This window comes from Hipposideros armiger, unplaced genomic scaffold, assembly GCF_001890085.2.
Source record: "Hipposideros armiger isolate ML-2016 unplaced genomic scaffold, ASM189008v1 scaffold_618, whole genome shotgun sequence".
NCBI classification, from domain to species: Eukaryota; Metazoa; Chordata; class Mammalia; order Chiroptera; family Hipposideridae; genus Hipposideros; species Hipposideros armiger.
This window is the reverse complement of record NW_017731968.1, coordinates 39,486-64,293: the sequence shown is the minus strand read 5'-3', so window position 1 is coordinate 64,293 and position 24,808 is coordinate 39,486. Positions and strand designations below refer to the sequence as shown.

General features: G+C 42.2%; 1 protein-coding gene across 3 annotated transcripts in view; it reads right to left on the bottom strand.

The window, feature by feature from the left end:
- Nucleotides 1–24,808, bottom strand: part of SOCS6 (suppressor of cytokine signaling 6) — a 32,931-nt gene that overhangs the window by 6,936 nt on the left and 1,187 nt on the right. The window contains exons 1-2 of one of the 3 annotated variants that reach the window (XM_019625179.1): nucleotides 21,661–22,368; nucleotides 10,761–10,907 (exon numbers count right to left, since the gene is read on the bottom strand). The gene's annotated coding sequence lies outside the window, so the exon portion shown is untranslated. Of the gene's footprint in view, nucleotides 1–10,760; nucleotides 10,908–21,660; nucleotides 22,369–24,808 lie in introns of those variants that run through there. The other 2 variants (XM_019625177.1, XM_019625176.1) reach the window with 2 other exon arrangements.

Genomic DNA, 24,808 nt, shown 5'->3' with positions numbered 1-24,808 from the left:
GGAGCTGGGCTGCTGTGAGTCACCTCGTAGGCTGCAGCAGGGCTGCAGTGAGCTGCCCTGAGCTACGTGAGCGGCTGGCAGCCGGCGTGAGCTGCCATGAGCCGCTGACCAATGACAGGTGACCGAATGCCTCACCCAAGAAGAGCACAATGATCATACCAACATGGGCCAGTGAAGCGACGTCCTCCACAACTAGACTGAAGAACAAAACAGCAACTTCCCTGATTCCCCAACGCTGTTCCTCCCCCAATTCCCCAATTAAAAAAAGCTTAAAAAAAAAAAAGTCTTACTGTCATGTGCTATGTTTTTGAGCAAATTGTAAGAAATAAAATAAATATTTGGAGCATCAGTAATTTTAGACATTACTGTATATTAGATGACCTCACGTGCACATACCTGAAGCATAAAGATGTAACATTTAAGTTATCAACACAGACTATTTGTTTGAAAAAAACATGGCCATTCATGAACATGAAAGAGATAATACAGTGACAATACACTTTAGTGGGCAAGTCGCTGCTCCTAAGTAGACAGTATAAGGTTTTGCACTCAAAGTACGAGAGATCCCAATATCTAATCCCTTTTGACAAGAATAAGAAGCCATGTACTATGGTTGTGCTAAGTACATTTGTAAATGTAAAACCATCATGTAATGGAATCTAGATATTTTGTTGATATATGATTAACATGAATTACTACCTGCCATTAGAAAGCAGCTTATATAAAATGTAAGTAAAAGAATCTGTTCACTTGGGAATAAATAAATATATATATTTGAAATTTTAAGAAGTCAACAGGAGGGCCGGCCGAGTGGCGCGATGGTTAAGAACTCGCTTGGGATGCCAGAGGGCCCCGGTTCGGATCCCACATATGAGGGCCAGTGACACTGCACCCTCTACAGCTAAGATGCTGAACAACAGCTCAACCTGGAGCTGGGCTGCCATGAGTTGCCGGCGACGGCGTAGGCTGCAGCCCCTGCTGCAGTGGGTTGCCATGGGCTACCGTATGTAGCCAGCAGCCAGCGTGAGCGGCCGTCCAGAAGCCGGCGACTGATCTGCCTCACCTGGGAAGAGCGCAATGATGGTGCCAACTTGGGCCAGTGAAGCAACGTCCTCCACAACTAGACTGAAGAACACAAAAGGACAGCAACTTGTCTATTCCCCTTCCCTAATTCCCCAGCACTGTTCCCATCCCCCCAATTCCCCAATTAAAAAAAATATCTTTAAAAAAAAAAAAAAAAGAAGTCAACAGGAAAAAAAATCAACAGAAACAGTAAAAGACAAGAAAATAAATAAATAGTAAATAAAAGTGAACAAATTGGCTTTGTGGTAAAAATCTGTACAAGGCGTTTGCGTCATGTGAGCCCGATCCGCAGGCCTGTTGCTGAACAAGCCCCAGAGCTGACTGCTGCGCCCGACACCCCAACAAGCCAGCAGCCCATAGGGCTGGTCCCGGAGCGGCAAGCAATGACTTGCCATAACTGGCCACACTGAGCAGTTACATACTAACTTCATATCAATTTGTTTTTCTACAGAAATAGTTTAGGAAGGCATAAATATCTTCATGAAAATATGCACACTGCATGTTCAAACTCCTTCATAATATGAAGTTTTTTAAATGTTTGAAAGTCAGTGACAAATTCTGCTGCAACTAAATCATGTTCTAGTAATATAAAATCATTGTATAATATTACAAATATGTGTATCATGGAAATATTTGTAGAAATCATTGTGAACAAAGAAACACCATCACACGTAGCAGCAGACCCACACGTACATAGAAACCTGATGAACAACAGAAGGCAAGCCAATGGAAAACTGATACTATTTAATTAATGGTGCGAAGACAACTGGTAACATATCTGGAAGAATAATAAAAGTGGATTCCATACCTCACACCTTAAATGAAAATGTTATAAGTATATTAAAGATCTAATTGTGAAAATCTATGTTTAATTAGAATAAAATATATGTTTAAAATTTTTTTAAACAAGGCACAGAAAGTATAAACAATAAAATCAGATCAAAAGTTGCTACAAAGGGACTGAGATCTCATGTGTCCAATTCTTTTGTGAAGCTAAGAAAAACAGGACAACCTAAGAACAACAAAAGCTTCATTAACTTTTCTTAATCAGAGAGAACTTGGAAGTACAACTCTGCATAGTAGTAGAAACTGTATCTGTCTGTCTGAACAGGCTGAAAATGGCGAACTGAAAGGTAATAAAACCTTCATGTATTAAGTGATAATTTTCTGGCTCATTAGCAATGAATCCAATTTTGTCCACCAAAAACTGGGCATCAATTCACACAGATTTTAAGAAAACTTAATTACCAATATCCATTAAACTAAAGGATGTGAATACAAGAGAAAACAAACATGTTTAGTCCCAATAACAGGGATGTTACAAAGAAAGTATTATTCACAAAAATCGAAAATCAGCAAATTCTTGATAAACTAGATCAATGGATCAATACCTGGAATGGCTTATATATGGTCGGTCTGGAGTGTCACCCCAACATCTCTCAAACTCAAGCACGTAAATCAACGTAAAGCTTGACCTACAGGGTCAGGCCCAGCTAACTCTAGGAATGGTATAAAATGTTAGTTCAGTTTCAATCTTAATTACAAAGGCTTTGGTTTTCCTATATTTGCACCTGGGTTATTATGCTATTTCCTCCTCCTGATAAGTGTTCTTTTCCTCTTTCTTAATCCACCTGTGAAGGAATTCCTTAAAAAAGATATACTTCCTCCTGAAATCTGCTCTGATCATCCAGCCAAAGGGGAGTTCTCTCTCCCTCCTCTGGACTCCAAACACTCAACCTGTACCTCTTCAATAGTATGTCACATTGTGACTTAGGACTAACTGCAGTCGATTCATATCTCATCTTCCCAACCAGACTATAATATAATACTTAAAATGGCTTATTCATTTTTATATTATTAACCAGGAAATACCATTAGATACTTAAACTACATTGCTAAAATTATTTGATACCAAATAAATATTCCTTGACCGCCAAGTAAATGAATGGGTAGGAAAACCCACGTTGTACAAAACTGGCTAAATCTCTTATCAAAATGAAGCAATCTGTCTCCTATAACAATCAAAAGTCATTATTACAAGTGATCAAGCATTGACAATTCCATCTAAAAGGTCACACATAAAACACTTATCAGTTAACACTCTACCACAATCATCTATTCCCACACTTTCACATGGTATGTGTTCAGACATGTAAAGACTACCAAAGCTCGACCAACTAAATACTAGTAAAGCGAAGGAAGCAAATATATTAAATAACCCCCCACCCTCAAATACTTAGTACCATATACTGGGTTGTCGGAAAAATCATGATGCATTTTTGCAACGAAAAACATAGAAAAAATACGTCATGTCATGACTTTTCCGATAATCCAATAGTTGTGTAAGTACATCAAAAAATAAGAATTATCTTTGATCCCAGAAGTTGCAGATGGATGAAGAGTAGAGTACCATGCCATCACCTCTAAACGGGGTGTGCTGTCACCAGGAACCAAAAGCAATAGAAGATTGCACTCAGTGTCCGAATATTACAGCAAATGCTATAGGCTGTCCTTTCTGCTTATCAGCCTTTTTCATAAAGCCTTCTACTGCCCTTTTTCTACTCCGTTTAAAAAATATTTTACTAGATCCAAGAGGAGTTAAGATGTTTCATGCAAAACTAAGGGATTAGAAACTGCAGGCTCCGAGACAAGTCAAAGACACGACAGAAAAATGCTGGACAGAGACAACCTGGTAAGTACATAATTCTTAAGCAGTAAACTCTAACATGACCAGACTACGGGCTACAGTATAAATCAGACTAGGTTATAAAGAAAGACATAGGGGAGGGTGTGTTGATTTCTGATTTTGCTACCTGCTGAATGAGGGTGTGGGTAAAAGCTGTGAGCGGGTCCTAAAGTCCCTGTGAACCCCTGAACTCATAGACTGAATACTCTATGTTCTTTTCTCATCCGTCACTATCATCTGGTCCCCAAAGGAGTCTTGACCCACAGAAAGGTCTATCTTCAGAGAAAACATAGTAAGAGGGAAGAACGCGCCTTGGTGGTAACAGAACCCAGCAGCCCTGGCAGTCACTGACCGCCATTTCCTGGGAGAGGTCGTCTGGGCAGTGCAGACACAAAACAAGTAAACCAAGGAGGACATGATGACTGGTCACTGTGACAGACCCAGGAAGGAGAAGGGGATCAGAGAATACTGGCGTCCGTACTCCAGATTCCATGAACACCTAAGACCCTCAAGGCCTCTCTGAAGGGGAGGAGCCAGTCCTGCAAAGGGAAGGCTGAGGTAAGAGAACAAGCTTTTTGGTTGTGGGAAGGAAACTGCTGGTGCAAACACTGACAAGCCCGATGTGCCTGCAGCCCAGGGCGTGGAGGAGGAACAGGGCACGTGATGGCCATGCTAAGGTATTTGGGTCTGATGCCAAGAGCAACGAGAAGAATTAAAAGGTTTTAAATATCAACTCGGTCTAATTTATATGTACACTTCCCAGTTTAGGGCTCACACATCATCCTGTTCAATAGCAAGAATGTAACTCTGATGACAAAAAAAACCCAAAAACCCAGGGGTCTCAAATTGCCTTGTTTAAAAAACAGGACGACCAATTCCTTAATGAAATGTAAGATGTTAAAACAATCACTTGGAACCACATGTAGCTCTAGGTGAGTACTGCTCAAGTTTCCTTAATAGGCCACATGCCTCTTACATCTGTCTAACAATGGTCGGGTTGAGAGTTCAAGTTCAACATAGACTCACTGGCAAGACTCAACAATGAGTCAGCTGAGTATGAAAATTTTACTCATACCTCATTTTTATTTGCAAGTAATTCTCCATAATGCCCCAGTTCTGTGATATAATTTTAGTGACACTAATGTTCAACTTCAATTATACTAGTTATTACATTAGGCGTGTGTGTGTGTGTGTATGCAGACACTGCTAATGCAGCTAGGACTCCATACAGACTCATCTCAGGGCTGGGTGGGAAACACATGGAGCACATGCCACATACAGTGAGCCCAGGCTTAGGGCTCCATAATTAGGGGTGCTCTGAGAAGCAGGCACAGAAGATCCAGATCCAGAACGTGAGGTGGGAAGCAGGTCTGAATAAGAACGAGGGCAGCGGAGGAACTGGGCAGCCTGTCAGAAGGCAAGAGCCTCATCTCCTGCCCACATCTCTCTGGTCTTCCTCAAATCCAATAGCCAAACTTCAGGAAGAGTAAAACCGCAAACATATCCATTTCACTCAGTGAAAAACCAGTCTTGACAGTGGTCTATAAGGCCCTCCTCCAAAGGCCTGCGGGCCCCCCAGGATGTATTAATTACTCTCCCCTCCTTACACCACTGTTCCGTTCCCTCTCCATGCCCCCTGGATGCTTGGAGAAAACCACAACATGCTGCCATGCAGGCTGCCCATGTCACACAGCTAGTCCCCCCGCCTTCCCTCAAGTCTTTGTCAACTGTCATTTCCCAATGACCTGGCCTGACTAGGCCATAGAAGCTGCAGCACAAAGCCTCTTACCACGTAGTAGTATTCTCTAGCATGCAACGGGGCTTTCTGATTTGTTATGTGCTTTGTCTTTCTCCCTCCTTTATATTAAAGAATTTAAGCTTTACACAAGCAGGGATTTTAACTCTGCTTTACCCACTGATGTCTCCAAGTCCAGGACCGTCCCAAGGGCGTAGGAGGTGCTCAGTAGACATGGGACCCTATCAGGTAGTGAGGAGACACTCTGCCCACCTCCACCTCCCTCACTCCCCACCTCACCTGGAGGAATACCTTGTCCTCGGTTAGGATGAGGTCATAAAAGGCCTTGACATGGCCTGTAAGGTCCTCCCCGCTCTGCCTGTTCCTTGCTTGGTGATGTCTGCTCCAGCCACACTGCAAGCACTCACCTTATTCTCCTAACACTGCACTTTTTAACGTGCTGGCCCTTTGGTCTGGAATGTGTTCTTCTGCATTCTTTTCTCTGACTGTCTTTAGACCTCAGCTCACCTGTTGCTGCCTCCCCGGCCACACCCGGCTCTTCCTGCGCAGGTGGAACTCCCCAGCCCCAAGCTCTGAGAAGCCTGCGGACCCTGCCTAGAACTTTCTCGGTCAGTATGCTTGACTCGTCTATCATTATTTGACTAATGCCAAGCATCCCAGCAGACTATAATCTATGTGACATCAGAAACTGTGTCAATTTTTCTCCTCCACATTTCATCCCCACCACCTAGCTCATACCTGGCCCAGAGAAGGTCATCAGTAAACAAGCACGTGCTGAATGAAAATGGAGTGAACTGAATGAGAAGAACACTGTGCCACAATGACAGGCAGCTTAGTGAGAATTCACATCAAACAAACCTCGCTAAACCCGGGGTCCACATGGTGCTGCACCCACTACTGTATCCATTTCATAGAAAACAAGAGATTGATAACCACAGGAAAAGTACCTGGTAATTATCTACTGGGTAATTATTCCTTTTTCAACTACCAATCCACATGCAACTCAATACTAACATTAAATAAACAAAATCCAACTCTAGACCTTAGAAACTATAAAAAGTTCCATTAGGCCATATGGTCCCCTATCTCTTCCCTTCATTTTCTAGGCAAAGATTACTCTGGAATTTTTAAGAGTATGTTTTTCTGTTGCGCGTCCAAAAATATATGCCATCTTTTTATAGGATTACCATCTGTCTCGTCATGCCTAAGTAAATGTTCTAATTGTAAAATTTTAAGTTTACACATATACTTGAAAATGTGTATAAAGGTTCAAAGGAAAGGTTTAGACATGAATATTGTATTCATATGGGCAGGAGGTAACCTCTTCAAGTAATTTCAACACCTCCTTTTTAAGAAATGATTGGATGGAGTCGTGCCTGTCAACGTAACACCTAATGAAAACATTAAAAGACAACATCAAACTACTTAACTTACAACAAATAAAACAGCTTGATTATTATCATTTTACAATGAGGAAACTGGGTCTCAGCGAATAAAATCTGCCCAACAAAGTTAATTAATTTGCCATTAGGAAACAGCAATTCCAGAATCTGAACCTGGTTGCTGTCGCCAAAGCTCGCATTCCTCCCCTGTAACAAGCTGCCTGCTGGGCAGTCTACTGCTTAATCAGTGGTTCCCAAACTTTCTGGACTCGGCACCCCTTAACCTCTTACAAATGGCTGAAGACCACAGAAAGATCTAAGTGAGCTATATCTAGTGAAATTTACCCTATTAGAAATGAAATCTAATTTCATTTAGAAGACAAAAATATTTAATTGATAATTCATTTAAAAATGACAATATACTCATTACACGTTAACATAATATTTTCATGAAAAATGAATTATTTTCTCAAACAGTAAAAATTCACCATGCGAAGTGGTAGTGTTTTACATCCTTGTACATCTTTTTTCTGTCTGACGGAAGACAGCTGGATGCTCACATCTACCCCTGTATTCATTCTGTTCCAATATGTTGCTTCAGTTAAAACACAAGAAGACAATTCAACCCCCTGCAGATGTACAGCCAGGAACTGGAGAGGGGTTTTGTGTAATAACCTTTTCACATGACTGTGGGCATTCTTCTGTAATACCGTAGCAAAAATCAACAAGTAAGTTTCTTAGAAGTTAGTTGCACTGAGAAATCGGAGACCATATTAAGAATTTTACTCTATTACTTTAAATCCGGGGGTCTAGCTTGCACTTTTGAGTGCATCTTTTCTGCATGCCTGTTTCTGGAACAGCACATAGTTATTTCATTATACAATATGAAAAATTTATCCTTATTATATCACCACTGATCTCATTAAAATTGGGAAGTAGTTCAGCTAACAGTGGTAGATTCGAGTTTTCCACAATCCTAGTTTTTGCTTGAAAGCTTAAGTTTATCGTTGGCATCTTTACTGTCAGTGAAGTAACAGGCGTACTTTGCTCATTTATGAGAAAATAACTACTGAAAACTCAAGCTGAACAACTATAGTTTGTCAATTGTTCCTTTAGGTAAAAGCAGTGCTTCCTGAAAAAGTAGCTATCTCAGCTAGCAACTCAAGGACACAGCTCCCCCTTGAGACAGCCTTCTTTAGTTGGTGGGAGTAAGTGCGTTCTACATACTTCCATTTCTTCATAAAGATTCGAAAAGAGGTGTACCCAGGGTCAAGATTTAATACAATAAATAATTTTTACAGCTTCATCAATGACATTCTTAAATGTAACTGGAATGCTGTTTTTACTACAAGTGCCGGGAGGTAAAGAGTACATGACTACCATGGAAATTTAACACTATGACAGCTGATGCCTTCCTAGGGGTAAGGCACCATGAATTTTAGCCCTCACTGCTTTTGTACCCTCAGTGAAAATGTCAATACTGTGGAAAAAGCAAATAATGTTTTAGTATGGTTATATTTTAGCATTAAGGAGGACCCACACACCACACTTTGAAAACTGCTGGCTTAAATATTCCGTGAAGACAGTTTAAGAGAGCAAAAAGAAAGACTTTTCATGTGAGAACAGCGTCCGTATAGAGTCAGCGAGAGGTGCTGCCATGAGTCTCCACAGGAACAGTCGCACTGTCAGTTTCTGGGCCCGTCTGGAGCCCTGGTTCACACCCTCCCCGTTCAGTTCTTTGGATCCTACTCCACTGCCCCCAAAGCTGCCAGGACACTATTGCCATTACCGTTATAAAAAGGGAAAAATAAAGAACAGATACTAAAGCCTTTCCAGAAAAAAAGTAGAAAGGAGGGAAAGGTGCAGACTCTGTAATGAAAAAGAAGAGAGAGGCAATGGCCCACATGACCTGAAATAGGATCGCATTTCGGTCCCAATGTTTGTCATACCAATAAATATGAATGGAATAAACTATTAGGGGAAAAAACAGATTTTCAGATTTGGTTAAAAAATCCAATCATATATGGAAATGACAACTAAAACCAATTGTCTCAGAAAGTTCTAAAATACCTCAAAATCTCTATTGGCTATTCTCTCATTTAGCATGCCTGTGATTTCCTTAGTTTATCAGCTGAATTATATGCTGCTGTATTCTGCTGGAGATGAGAAACATCATCGGTCTCAGTCACTTGTTATATCCTCAGTACCTAGAACAGTTCCTGGACATGGCTGGTGCTCATCCAAATTTTTCTAAACTTATGGCATGATTTAAACATGCAAACAAGTAAGTATATATTTTTTAAGTTCTTGCTACAAAAACAGTTAATTGATTTGTAAACGCCAAATAAATGCAGATGGCTAAAAAATTTTCTGTGGAATTAGGTGTGGTAAAATCACTCTAAAAGACTAGAAAAACATTACTTAAAAGAAGAAAACCGGGCCGGCCAAGTGGGCGTTGGTTAAGAACTCGCTTGGGACGCCAGAGGGCCCCGGTTCGGATCCCACATATGAGGGCCAGTGACACTGCCCTCTACAGCTAAGATGCTGAACAACAGCTCAACCTGGAGCTGGGCTGCCGTGAGTCACTGGGAATGGCGTAGGCTGCAGCCCCTGCTGCAGTGGGCTGCCATGGGCTACCGTGTGTAGCCAGCAGCCAGCGTGAGCGGCCAGCAGCCACAGTGAGCGGCCGTCCAGAAGCCGGCGACTGATCTGCCTCGCCCGGGAAGAGCGCAACGATGGTGCCAACTTGGGCCAGTGAAGCAACATCCTCCACAACTAGACTGAAGAACAAAAGGACAGCAACTTGTCTGTTCCCCTTCCCCCAATTCCCCACCGCTGTTCCCATCCCCCCAATCCCCCAATAAAAATCTTTAAAAAAAAAAGAAGAAAACCACCACCACCACCTAAGCCTTTGTACAAAGATAGCTTTGCAAATGTGATTAACTTCTAACTCTACTTAAAAGAAGTGCCAAACTAGAAATCACAGTGGTGGGGAAACAATTCCAGGTGCATCCTGGGGTTGCCAGCATGGCCGTATATTTATATACTTAGTCATATAATTTATCATCAGAGATCAGAAAAGTAAAATTGTACGGTCATAGCTCCCACACACCACAAAAACTCAAACATCAATTCTTAACCCCCGCCCCCAAACTGTAAAACAGATGACACATGTAACAAAATTAAGAGCCATGAATAATGAAAAAAATGCTGAAAACCAGCAACAGGGATGCCAATTATCAATACTATTAATTAGTATTATTTTCAACATACGAGCCAGTTAATTAGACACGAGTAAGAAATAAGTATAAATATTGAAAGGAGGAGACATAACTGTCATGTAACTGAACAAATATCAGGGAGGAAAAAAGAGAGAAAGAATCTGGTCAAGTACCCGGTTATAAGATGTACAGGTAAAAATCACTAGGAATTCTTTTTAAAAAGCTGGTAAGAAACGATAATAAAAGACATTCTATTTATAACAGTTTCGAGAAAAACTGAATTTAAAAATGTTCAAAAGCTTAAACATGAAAAACTTTAAAACTGCTCAGAGGATCATCGTGTGCGTGTGTGTGTGTGTGTGTGTGTGTGTGTGTGTGTGTGTGTGTGTGTGTGCAGAGAGAGGGAGAGGGTGAGGGAGAAAAAATGCTCTTAGATAAAACATATAACAAAATATAAACTATGTCAAATATAAACTCAAGATCCCAATAAAACATCAACAATGGTTTTGCAAAAAAGCTGACAAAATGATAGTGAAGCTACTTTTGACATATAAACAATGAAAAGAGAAAAAAAAATTCTAAAGCACAAATAAGGGGCCATGAGCTGTACAAGACATTGAAACATACTGTACCAGCTTAAAACTGGAGGGAAAGCGACTAGAAAGTCAAGCAAGAGGCCGAGACGCATGTCCACAGCGTCCGTGACTGAGGGGACACGCTGAACGAGCGCAGGGAAGAGGGGCTGTTCAGGAAACGATGACACGTGCCGCGGATAAGCACTGGGGGTGGAAGAGAAAGCAAGGCTTTTACTTTACGTCTTACATGAAAATAAATTCCAGGAGGATCAACTATGCTAACATTTTTAAAAGTTGGAAAAAATATATTAAAAAAAAAATCTTTCACTGCAAAAAGCCTTTCTATGCTTAACATAAAACCCTGAATCCATGCAGGAAAAGATCAGTAAGTTTAACAATGCAAAATTTATAAATTTCTAGATAGCCAAAAAATGACATAAAGCCAAAAGATAAACTGGAGAAAAACTGCAAATACCTATGACAAAAAACGAATTTCTGTAACATAGACTATGTCTTAGAAATCAGTGAGAAAGGCACACAATCCTAAAAGCAAATAGGCAAATACAGGAACAGTCCACAAAAAAAGAATGACAGAAGGAAGAAAGAGAACAAGCAAGAGAGGAAGAAAGCTAATTCAAGTGGCCAATAAACACTCGATTCTCGACTTGTGAATCGCACAGAAATCAAAAGAATTTGGGGGTGACGGGAACTGTTCTCAGTCTTGGGTGTGGTGGTGGTTGCATGATTGAATGCGCTTGGATAAACTCAACAGGCAGTACGCTAGAAAGGGTGAGCGTCACTGTATGGAAACTGTACCCCAACTTTAAAAAGCCACTGAGAACAAAACAAGATATTATCTTTAGCCTATGAGTTGAAAAGTTAAATCAGTAGCAATGCTGGCATGGGTATGAGGGACTGGGCACTCATAACTAATCGCTGAAGTGTGTAAATAGAGACAATTTGTGGAGGATTATTTGAAAATACTTATTAAAATTTTAAATTCATATGTTTTAACCAAGTAATTACGCTACTAGGAACTTGCCTTTTGGATATATACTCACGTCAAAACAAGGACATACGGAAAACGATGTGCCTACAGCATTAATTTTATTAAAAAGGCTAATACTGCTCGATCGCTTACCAGTACTGGCCTACCACTGGTAAAAAGAGACGCCACGCTGGCCAAGAGGGTGCTGGGCCTCAGCTTCAGCCACCTGAACACAGCGCGTCTCATTCCATCCTGACAACCCGGGCCTCAGTACCACACACGAAGAAGCGTAACAGAGGCAGCGCCTCTGCAACCAGAACACAGCAGTCCCTGTGTATCCCAGGGCCACCGTGTAACAGCTGAGTGATCTCAGAACTAACAGTATCGATCACTCAAGCTAGTTGTGAGGTGTAAATGTGTTCATATGTGTGATGTCTGTATTAGGCTCTGTAGGTGCGTGTGGCAAACAGCAGTAGTAACACCAGTAACAGTCCCACTGTATAGATGGGGAAACTGAGGAACGGGTGAATGCTCTGGCCTAATATCACACAACTGATTCTATAAAATGAGCCCACTTAATCACTACCCCAGACTTTTACTGCATAATTCATTTTGATAAAAATGTGGAATTAACCTAATACAGTAATACCTTGGTGTGCGAGCATAATTTATTCCGGAAACAAACTACTCATGTATTAGGAAATGACAATAATAATACACATCAAAAACCAGTGGTCCAGTTTAGTAAGCTATTGGGTTGTCAAAAAAATCGTGACATATTTTTTCTATGTTTTGCATTGCAAAAATGCATCATGACTTTTCTGACGACCCAATATAATCCATCAATACAATGAAATATTATGCAGATAAAGAAAGAGGTCCAAGATACATTATTAGAAAAAGGCAAGCTAAAAACAGAATGCAAATATGGTCCCATTTGTATACATATGTTTGTATGCCTAAATATATAGAGTAAATGTCTCAAAGAATATCCAAATATTGGTGATTACACCTCCAGGGAGCAGGAAAAGGGATCAGGGGGCCAGTAGACACGCACGTATTTTCTCTATTAGGTCTTCCTGTAACCACTGAACAAGTTTCACTTCACTACAAAACCACCACCCACCCACACTTACTAACTAGGCAGTCCAGGTACAAGAATGAGTCTGTTTCACATTCAGCCACCTGGAACCATGAAAAACTGGGCTCTGGTGCCCTCAGGGTCGAAGGTCTCCACCGCTCCCCTTAATCCTTCCTCCTGAACCTTCCCAAACTGTTCGCCCTTCTTCCAGCTTCTGATCTGACGTCAAGTCGGCCGCCCACACCTGCCGCACTCCATGGACCTCACGCACTCATAGTTCCGTCTTCCCTTCCACACCCCGGGCTCTTCTGGTGGCTCCGCTCCCTGTGGGCTCCAGAGATGAACGCCTTATCCAGCCAAACACCTTGGCATCCAGGTCACCCCACACAGCAAGTGTTCTCATCACCCACTCCGACTGCACGTTTCCTTCACTTAAGCCCACTGTTGGCCTCCCTCCCTGTCTTATTTATCACTCCAGGTCACATCCTTGTCTGACACTGATAAAACACTCAGGCTCCTTGAAAAGTACAAGGAGTCAGCTGCAAAGCCACAGTAAAAACAGGCATGAAAGATAAAGGCCGTATACTAACCTCAAGGACCTTAGATGCTAGGACAGAATATAAGTAAGCAAACATTTGCAGAAGGCTATGAGAAGGGCTGTAAAAGAAGATGCTTAGGCTGCTGCCATCATTCAGAGGCGATGCCTAAGTCACACCAGGAAGGGGGGAGGCGTCCTGTCCCTGCTGCTACGACTTCTGTAACTAATACCACCACAGCCACCACCATGCAGGCATCACTACGTACACACGAAAAAAATGCACGTTCATCTTCTGGAAACCTCCCAAGAACTCTACTTGGAGTGAACTATCTTTATCTGCATTTTAAAGAGCAAATTAAACCTCAGGAGTTCAATGATCTGCCCAAAGTCACGAAGGAAGCTGCTAACAGACACAGTGCGGCCCCCTTGGCACGCGGCCCGAAACGACAGGTTCCTCTGACTGTGTTCCCATAACATGGGGCCTGGGAGGACCGAGTCAGTGACTCAGAGCACAGATCCTGGGGCCACACTGCCTGAGTTCAAACCACAGCCACCATTTCCCAGTGACCGTGGGCACCCATGCCTCAGTTTCCTCGTGTGAAAAGCGGAAAAGGGACGTGTATGTACTAAGGGGGAGTCACTGTGGTGTGATGGAGCCAGGAGGGAGGCTGACAAATCCTCTTTGCAAAACGTAACTCTCAAGCTGGGCCAAACTCTCCAAAGCAACCGTGTCAGCACTCTGGAGATGAACAGCATCAACTGAGAAACTCACTCACGAAAGCCACTGAATTTGGGGACTTCATTCCAATTGTACCCTTTTGTGCTCCAAACTGCATCAATAAAAGACAAGCCACAGACTGGGAGGGAATATCTGCATATCGTATATCTGATAAAGGATGTGTGTCCAGAACATAAGGAGCTCTTACAACTGAATTGTAAGGCAAATAACCTGATTTTTAAACGGGCAAAAGACTTGAATAGACTTTTTACCAAAAAAGACAAATGACTACTGAGCACATGAAAAGGGACTTGACAGTAAGTACTGGTCATCGGGAAAATGTAAATCTAAAGCACAGTGAGACCCCACGACACACCAACTAGAGTGCCAGACCTGGTGTTGGCGAGACGGTAGGAAACCGGGCCGCTCAGACCTTGTGCTGCGGATGTAAAGGCATCTGGCTTTCACTCAACATTTTCCTTTTTTTCTTATTGTGGAAAAATGATGTAAATGCATGGTTAAATATGTAGAACAAAAAAACTTCCGATACGGCAGGTACATTTCAGACTCCTGGAAATCACTCCACAGCAGTTCACTCACACAGACCCACTTTCCTTTTTCTCCAGCTATATATTGGGTCGTCGGGAAAGTCATGACGTATTTTTCTGTTTTTCAATGCAAAAATGCGTCATGACTTTCCCGACAACCCAATAGATGGTACTTGTGTCTTCACATTTTATTCTTTTTGTGGTATCTTGAGGAACAGAAGTTCCTAATTTTATTTTAGTCAAATTTGTCAGTCATCTTTTATTGCTTGTCCCTTCTATTGTCTTAAGAAATCCTCTGACACTTGAAAGCATATGTTCCCCTGTATTTCCTATAAAAGTACTGAAGTTGTGCTATTCACATGTAAGTCCTTCATTAATCTAGTACTGAGTTATGTGTGAGGCAGGAATTAATATGCATTTTTCCACATAAACAACCAAATGACTCAACATATTCCCAGAAAAATACTGACCCTCATAAGAATCAAAGACATGCAAATTAAAATAATGATTTTTCACAAGTGAACTCAGCAAAGGTTTTTCTAAATAATGACACTCATTACATGAAAGTGTCTTAATATATTGTAGTTGAAAAATATAACTTGGCTCATATGCAACTCTTAAAAATATTCATACTCTTTGATCCAATAATGCTGTTTATAAATCTTAAATAATATGAAACCAAAGTATAATTTCCCCTGCATTATTATATATGATAAAAAAATTTAACTTTTAAAATAGCAAAAGAATTTTAATTTCTAACAGTATGAGAACTGTAAACAAAATGCTGGCACAGCTACACAATGGAACTTTAGGGAACCACTAAAATTGATCTTTACCCAGAGTTATAAATAACATGGGGGAAGATTTCATATTGTTCATTTGTTAAGTGCAAAACACAGGAAACAAAATCGTATGTAAAGCGTGGTTTTGATTATGTAGCAAGAATAGGGAGGAAAACAGCAGAAATGTCAAGTGGATCACAGAAATTTTTGTAAATATCATTATCAATACTGTAGTTTCAAAACAGTCTATAATAAACATGGACGTTTTTATAAGAATAGAGTCTATGAGCTTGTTTGTGCTTAAGTTATTTTTTAAAGGGAATGGCTGAGTAAATCCATCAGGTTAAAGCAAAATACAAGATCTTTTCTTGGCTTTCAGTTAAGCCATGATGGCCAAACAAAAACGTAAACTACCAGATAAGAATATTGGATTACTTTTGCTTTATTAGAACCTAGACAGCCTCTCGTTTCTCCACACCTCACCCAAAACAACTTTTTGCAAATCTGACACTTTGTTTGGTGTATAGTCGAGGGCTGGGCTGAAATATTCAAAGTCTAAAATAAGAGACAAGAATAATAAATAACCCCACCACTAGTCAAGGTCCCTTTTCCCTTCCTACTCCACTGATTGTCCATGATGAATCCCAACCATTCTCTAGCACTACCCTGAACTCCCTTCCCCCTCTCTCAGGATGAAAAACCCTGGCAAAACCACAACCCTGGTTAAATCCGCTCCGCCTGTGCCACACCTGCACCCTTCCTCACAGGGGAATGTGGCTGAGAAACCCATCGCCGCTCTGATTGGTCTCACTTCATGGTCATGACCAGAAGCTTCCTGAGCCTTAAAGCTGCCTGGTTCCCTGGTCCATTCACTCTCCCTTTGCAGGCTGAGCATTTCACAGCTTTCCTCACACCTGTGACACTTACTCCCCTCTCCTCAATCTAGCTCATGGTCCAGCTTCCTGATTCACTGAGAAAATGAAACACATCACAAGAAAACACCCAACAGCACTTCTACCGACGCAGAAACACTGGTTCCCGTGTGCATTTCCACCCTATTACTACACAGACGCCACACCTTTCTGAAGGCAGAGTACCTGATCGTCACCTGCCAACAACTGCCCTCTACTAGATTACTCCTCAAAGCGTCACTTCTCACTCCTGTAAACAAACGGCCTTGACCCCACTTTCTAACCAGCTGTGGGCGGGGCAAGAGGCTCCATCCACCTCTTGAATCCCTGGGCAGCAGAACGCTTTGGGGGAACCATGCACCCTGGACACTGACCATTCCCTTGTTCCCAGCTCCCTCTTAAACCCACACACTGGAGACCTACTCCCCCACCACTACACAGAAGCTGCTCTCGTCAAGGTCACCGGTGATGTCCACACTGCAAGTGCAGCACCGACTCGCAGTCCCAACTTAGGAGCTCTATCAGCAGCATTTGACCCAGCTGGTCACCCCTCAGCCCGCCTCCAAATCTCTTCATTTGGGGCTCGCCAGCACTGGACTTTGGTTATTTCTTCTCCATTTCCTCATGCCCCTTAGCGACTTCTCTCATTCTCAGGCATGTCATCCACTCCCAAATGTCTATCTCTTTATTTAGCCTAGTGACAGTCAACTCCCTTCCTGACACTGCTACATTGCCGACTTAATAGATGCGTGAGAAGTGACATGTTCAAGACAAAACTCTGGGTCCCGCCCCTCCCACCCCCACACCTGCTCTACTTGTAGTCTTGCCCACTTTCAGTTTTGGCCACTCCATTCTTCCAGCTGCTCAGATCACCTTGGGTCCGCTCATCGTCTCACACTCCACATCCAGTACGGCACGGAATCCCAACCCCAGCCATCTTCAAATTACATGCAGAATGCTATCACTTTTTACCGCCGCACTGGTGCAAGCTTTCCTGCCTGCATTCCTGCATCGGCCTCCTAGTTAGCTTCTGTGCTTTCTCCTCTGGCCCTCCATTCTTTTCTCAACTTGACAATGCGGCTCTGGGAGCAGGCACAAACACTGACACCCTGGCTTCTGATAGTATCCTGAAAAAGGTCCGAGATCTCGGACTCAGGAGTCTCCCGTCTTGTGGCAGCAACCAAATAACTGTTTTAAGCTAACTAGTTAGTCTGCACATAGGGTAAAATCTGCAATGCTTCACACTAGACAACTACATGCAAATAACAGTAACTGAAACGTGATGTGCACAATAGAACCGCTCTGACTTCTTTTAGGACCTCTGGATCTTATCCCAATAAGCTTTACTTTAAAAAGCAATATGAACACTTGCATGGTTACAGGTGGATGGAAAAAATTTAAAGACAACCAAGTGAAGAAAAATGGATTTAAAGCTGTCACATAACTTAAAATGTAATAAACGAAGAATGAATTTATAAATAGAGCAAAAGCACTAATCAATTTTGAAGTGATTCACTGCCACTGAATTGCTACTGACATGACAATACAGGGTAGGTGGCACTGAGTTGGCTGTGTGACTCCCATACAAAGAGGCTGAGCTCTCAAACACATCAAGCTTTAAAAGTATCTGATTCAAGGAAAATAAAAATATGCAGATTCTTAGAAATTTCACCTGCACAGAACTTTTACACGAGCATTTTTAAGCATCTTCTCCTATGTGTTCAATACATTCCTATTAAATTGAATATGAAACAAATGTTCATAAACTCAATCATTTAAATGTTGTTAATGGAGCTGGCTTATATGAATTAATGAAATCAACTCACTCCTTAATTTCCTAATTCAGATTTTTAACATGTTGGATTTAAAAAGTAGTACACCTATATATCAATTCATCATTGTCTTTATATATATATATATATATTAAATTTTTAATATATGTATTTTTACACCTTTCTAGGCACTTGCCAATATTTTAGCTAAAAATGTAGCATATGCCCTAAACAATCTCACCACTTTCACTGCCTCTGAGAAACAATGACCTCACTGTTTAAACTATGGAGTAAGAGCCTTTGAGAATTTCTGACAAATGTGGACAATTAAGTATGATCCAAAGATCCGTTTGCTGTTTTGTTTTCATTCTGTGGTGGGGGCGCTGTATGGAATAGTACAATGCTGAAGTTTCTTCACTACTTTTCATTCAACCTTTTAAGTAATTTGTTTATACACATAATTTCTTCAATATATGCAACGACTAAAGCAACATTTTTTAACTTCTAAAGGCAATATGCACATAAAAATAACTGAAACTTGACGCAATTGCTTTGAATGCTCTCAGCCTTTAGATCTTAACACAAAAGCTCCAAATGGAAAGCAATTTGTCAGTTATTCAAATGCTTTTGCATAGAACATATAAGAGTTTTTCATTCAGTTTGCATTAGAGAATATGAGTTTTCAGGTAAAATATCTTTCCTCATTTTCTACCAGTGCACTAAAATTAAGAACAGCAGATTTGGGGTACAAAATGTAATCCACGTAAGGTTTAGTAAATGTAAGAGCAAACATTAACCTCACTTACTCATCTTTAGAGACAACGGGGATCCCGGAGAGCAATAATTATTCAAAGTCATAACACAGCCCAAGTAAGCAAATAGAAGAAAAATCTTACAAAATGGAAAACATTATATGCACAGTAAAATGATAACTGTCAAAAGTAATCACTTATAGCTTGCCAAACATGGAATAGCTTCATGCTTTTAAAATGATCCAACTTAAAATAATTTGTTACCCACTACAGATGAGCAAGCAATTCATATTTAAGTTACACAGAGCTCAGTGACACAGATGGGCCTTCATGAGAGCACCAACTGAAAACCTTTACCTAAAGAAAAATTAAATGAGGGTTTCCCTCATGGTAAAAGGCTTTAATATTCATTGATGCTAGAAAAAAAAAAAAAAAAAACTATTAAAAAGAACAAAAAACTTTGGATGAGCTTCTTATGAAACACTTCCTTATTTCCACTACCCCCCCCCCAAAAAAAAAAACCCACCAGGGCAAAGAAAACTGGAAAGCAATGACGAAAAATGGTAACAGTGTTTTAACTGTCTTAGAAAAACTGGAGAAAGCTGAAATCTAACCCTCTTGGAGGGAAAGCAACAAAAAACAAGTCTTAAGAAAAGGTATCATAAATCTGAAACAAGAGTCACATGCTATTTATTTTAAAAAGTGGGGAGAGAACAATTAGAAAACAAAAACTCCTGGCCAAAATTCAAAATTCAAAAGAAAAGCAGAAAATTTACCTCTTAAAAAAAAAGCTGAGTTAAAAAAATTGATTAAAAAAAAGTTTAAAAAATTAAATGTTATGTATCAATTCAGGAGGTCCAACATCCAACAAAGAGCTTCGGTCAGGAAGAGAAAAAAAAATTGAAGGGGAAAAAATTATAAAAGAAATTTTAATTTTTTTCCCAGAACTGAACAACACAAGTTTACAGATTAAAAGGACTCATTCCTTAGGGCGAGGTATTTCTAAAATGAGCCTGTCTAGCCTAAGATATAGCTTGCCTGGCCTAGGGTCTGGTCCTGGGTCCTCACACATGGACTCTCAATGCATCCAAAGGAGAAAAAATAATCAGGCACATCATGATAAAATTTTAGAATTTAGGAGATAATACAAAGGTACTATAAAGCTTCCAGGAAGAAAAAAATTACATACAAATGATTGGGATGCGGATGGCAACTGACTTAGTTGCAGCACTAAAAGCTGAAAGCTGATGGAGCAATGCCTTCAAAATTCCAACTGGAAATTACTTTCAATATGGCACACGCTTACGGTCAATGACTTTGCATGTGCTCCCATCTTTCTCGGCATCCTTGCAGAGGCACATGACTGGTTCTAGCCAATGAAATGCACTGTGAGCCAAACTGATGTGTCACTTCTGCACCAAATATTGAAGTGCCAGCCTGTGACCTGTCAGCGCTCTTTGCATCTGCTATGGAAACCCAGAGCCGCAGGGTGATATGAGGGGGGAGCTGAAGGTAAAAGCGGACCAGAGCCAAAGGAAAACGCCACAGGACCCCCCAGGCCCACAGCAGACTTGACAGCAAGAAATCAAGCTTTACTTCTGTACTGAGATTTCGGAGTTTCTCTGCCACTGCAGCATAACCTACCCTATGCTGACTAAACAGTAACCTAGAATTCTACACAGCCAGACTAGAAATCAAACATTTAGAATACAGATGTTTTGTGGCGTGCAAGGCCACACACACACACACACACACACACACACACACACACACATTCTCTCTCCCCATCACCTGTCTAGGAAATTAGTAGGAAGATGAGCTCCATTAAATCAAGGAAGCCAACTAAGAAACAGAAAACAGGCAACCCCACTTGAGAGGAGAAAAGAATCTCTAGGTTGATGATGTAACTCTGGTTGTTCAGCCTGTTTGAGATGTCCCTGCCAACTATACCTCTGCCCAATCAAACACAGGTCACCCTCCAAGAGCCAGCTCAACTGTGACATCCTCCATGAAGACACAAATCCAAATTCCCTAGCTCCCAGGAGTAAATGAAAACATCTTGCATCAACGGCAAGAAGGGCTGCGTACACCAGACTCCATTCTGAAATCTGTAATGTGGTATGTCACCTCGGGCAGATTATGTAACCACTCTTAGTCTCAATTTCCTGATTATCTGTGTGTAAGAATGAAGCTGGTTAATAATCAGAAGGTCCTTCTAATTCTACAACGCAGTAATTCCGCAAATGTACAAAACCACTAAATTCCTAATGTAATTCTATGCTTGGTACACACTTACATATTCTGACAGTCTGTGATACTTACTAATAATCTTATTCCCTAAGTATACGTGTGTGTGAGTTTGTATTTTCACTTTAAAAGCAACACCAATAGACAAAAATGACTATTCTTAAAGGGATATTATTTCCTTTAAAACTAAAATTAAGCTTTAATGACAAACACCTTCATTATTATAAACACCAAAACAAAATTCACAAAAGGAAAACCATGCAAAGTAGCAATTCTACCAGTAACAATTCCTTACTTTAAAAGCGTGCTAACCCTGTTGCTTCACACGTCCAGCCTGTTGTTGGTGTGGCCAGAATAACCACCAGCACTCCCAGTAGTAAGCGGTGCCAAATAGTAGGCTATCTGGAGCACTTCGTGTGCACACCTCTTCTAAACAATTCTAAAGAACAACATGAAACTCCTAAAATGGGCTTTGAAAAAAACTCTTATTTAGTAGGAGCCATGTATTCTTCTGCCTTCTGAAAAGATACTTTAAACACAAGTGTGTATATTAAATATTATCTCACATTGCCACTGAATGGCTGTTATAGACAGACGCCTCTTCAGATAACCCACTTTACCTGTTAGGAAATTTCAGGACGGCATAGCGATGCCTTCAGGGTTTAACGATGCTCAGATAACGGTTTGATCCCCAGACCTTCCGAGGCTCCGTCTTGTCTTCTTTCTCGTCGTCTAGTCAACAGTCAGCTCCCAGGGACAACGTGATAGCCACTGCTCCCCAAACATAGTCTCCAAGTGTGAGGCCCTTTCAATAATGTTAAGAAAAAATTTCAGTGTGATAGTTGTTAAGAATGATAAAACAATATTCAAACAGTATGAAAAGAAGGGCATGGGCCTTGCGAGGCCAGATGTGGTCCCTTTTTTGTTCTAGATCTCCCAGCAACGACCCAGTGCCAATGACTCACTGCTCACACTGCACCCATCTGTAATCCTCACACTCCTAGTGGCTGGCCCCATAAATACTTGTGTAGACTCCCATTCTCTCTCCTCTTTTATTTCCATTTTTCTTGTCCCGTTGGTCTCTCACCAATCCCTCACAAAGGGCTCGCTTAACAAGAAAAACCAAGTCTTATACAGACATTCCTGATTAACCAGAGTATTCCTTTTAACTGATCACAGTCTGTTTAAACTAATTATTACTGTTCATGTTATATTCCAGGCACCGAACTCATCCATGTACATGCACTATCTCATTTAATTTTCACACCAATGCTGAGAAAGGCACGAGTTTACAGGTAAGGCAAACAAGACTTAGAGATTATTTTAAAAACCTACCCTCTGAATTTCTGCAGAACCAGACACAAATCTGGTAGCTTTCATTGTACAGAGCTTGCATTTTACTTTAAACAAAATATATACTCTCAATAACGCTTGTCAAGTGGATATTATCCCCACTTTAGCCCCACAGAAGGAATGACTCAGAGGGGATATAAAATGTGTTCAAGGTCACAAAGCTAGTAATGTACACTCTTTCCCAAAGATCTAACACCTCCCAAACAAGCGTCCTGAGTGTGCAATGCGAGACCTGAAATCTTAAATGACTTTATCTAAGTATATCTATTCTTGAAACATCAACAAGACCAACAGTCACCTAAAATCAACTGTCCCAAATCAGTAAAATCTGACGTCTGTATGAACCATCGACGACACTGAGTTTAAAGTAAAACGTGCCCTTGTCCTAAAGCTTTCACTACTTATTAGCTAAACCAACATGCTAAACAGCGTAATAAATTGGCCATAAAAACATTAATGACAATTTCACTCTCCGTACAATTTAAAACATGTCCCACTGCTGTTTCTATTTTACCACCTGTACAATTCTTTCGATCAATTTAGTCATACAAACAAGTTTCCCCTTTTTATGACATATACTAGTATTACAAATTCCTCCCCTGCAAAAGGAACAATTTTACAAAGGTATTGGGGTACCATGGATGCACCATTCCCCAAACTGGAAGAGGTTAGGGGTGAGGACAGAGAACTGAAATAGACAATCTTCACTTCCCATAAGAGATGCCACGAGGTGAACTCAGCTGCAGGTCATTTGCTGCCTACCCTCGGAAAGGACTAGTTATACTAGGTGACCAGTAACACGGGGTACTTGGCCTCATGCCTCAGCATAGCTGTGTGTCTGTGTATCAGCCTGACTGCATATTTTTGAGAGAATAACAACAGTAATTGCCACAAACTCAGAAATGGACATAACATTTCCTTTTTTCAGAGTATACTATGTATGACTCTGAAATAAGATCGCGCAACTACTTCTTTCTATGAGCAAACTAAAACTACTAGTAGCACAAGTTTTCCGAAAACCGACCGCAGTGAAGAAAACCCCCGTTTTCTGAGGAGTGATGTTACATAACATCAGTCCTAAGATACTTGCTTCTGTTCCTCACAATGGGCCGTGAGGAGCAGCACTCAGGGCGGTACCAGGAGGCCGACTCCAGCCAGAGCAGCAGAGCTCTGCCCCCTGGGTCTCCGCACCCAAACCCCTTCTATGCCACTCCCGGCAAGGTGCTGTGCAAAGGGCGCCGGGTGACACCTGGGGCTGTGCCCCTGGATCCTGTGCTCACGCGGAAGGCCTGCCAGTCTTCCCATTAAAAGACGGGGGGAAAGGGCACTGCACTTCCCAGCAACTCAGGAGGTATTTAGAGATGCTAATAAAGGCTAAAAAGGGAAACCCTGTTTCCAAGAGCTGCTCAGGGGAGTCCTAAAAAGGGCCAAGGTTCAGGTGAGGAGCCTGGCTGACCCCTCCCCAGGCCAAACAGCGCACAGCACTTGCCCGACCCCGAGAGGAGGTGCTTCTAAGAATCCTGGTCGTCCCCCATCCGTGAGTCACGTCCCCAAAGCCAACAAGGTAACATTCGGGGCAGCGTGGGAACCCAGGGGGGGAGGCCCCGGATTCCCTTCGGAGCTGACGCTCGGTCCCGTGGACCCAGCCCAGGGGATGGACGCGGCGCCGCAGGAGCAAGCACGGCCAGGTGTGTGTCACGGCCCCGTCGGGGGGCTGTACCTGTGACACCTGGTCACCAACGCCGCTCATGCGTTTAAGTAACGCTCCCTCTCTCCAGGGCACTAAAGATCCCACTTAAAATTCATTCATTCCAATACCATCATGTGGTGGGTGCTCGGCTGGGTTAAAACAAAACCAACAAACAAGTCCAGATAAACGTGGGACCCTCCTGTGTGGTTTCAGAACACCTCGGAGAGCTCATCTTGAAGTGAGGAGATGTTGCCTAAGTCGTTTGCGTAACTACGGTTTTGTTCCGAGAACACATTCCACGCGAGCCGCCCTCGCGGAGCGTCCTGCGCTCATCCCCGGGATTCCCGGGGTCCCCGCGGCGCCCCGCGTCCTCGCACACAGGAGGCGCCTGCGGCCTCATCCCGGGCAAGGCGTTCAAGAAACGTGTGTGGGACCGAACTCAGCGCGATCGATTTCGCTCGCGGAGCCTGAGCTCCACCCCACCTTCCCCCCCCCGGCCCTTCATTCCCAGGAGCGGGGACGGGGAGCCCCCGCCCGCGTTCCCCCCGCACGGGACGCCGGCACCCGCACGGAGCCCCGCCGAGCCCCTGAAGTTGCCAACTCCCGAAGCACACGGGGCAGGGCCTGGCGCGGCCCCGGGACCTCCGCGCTCCCGCCGGCCCCGGCCGGCCGTGGAAGGACACCCACCGCCAGCGGCGCCTCCCGCGGAGGGCAGGCCGGGGCCG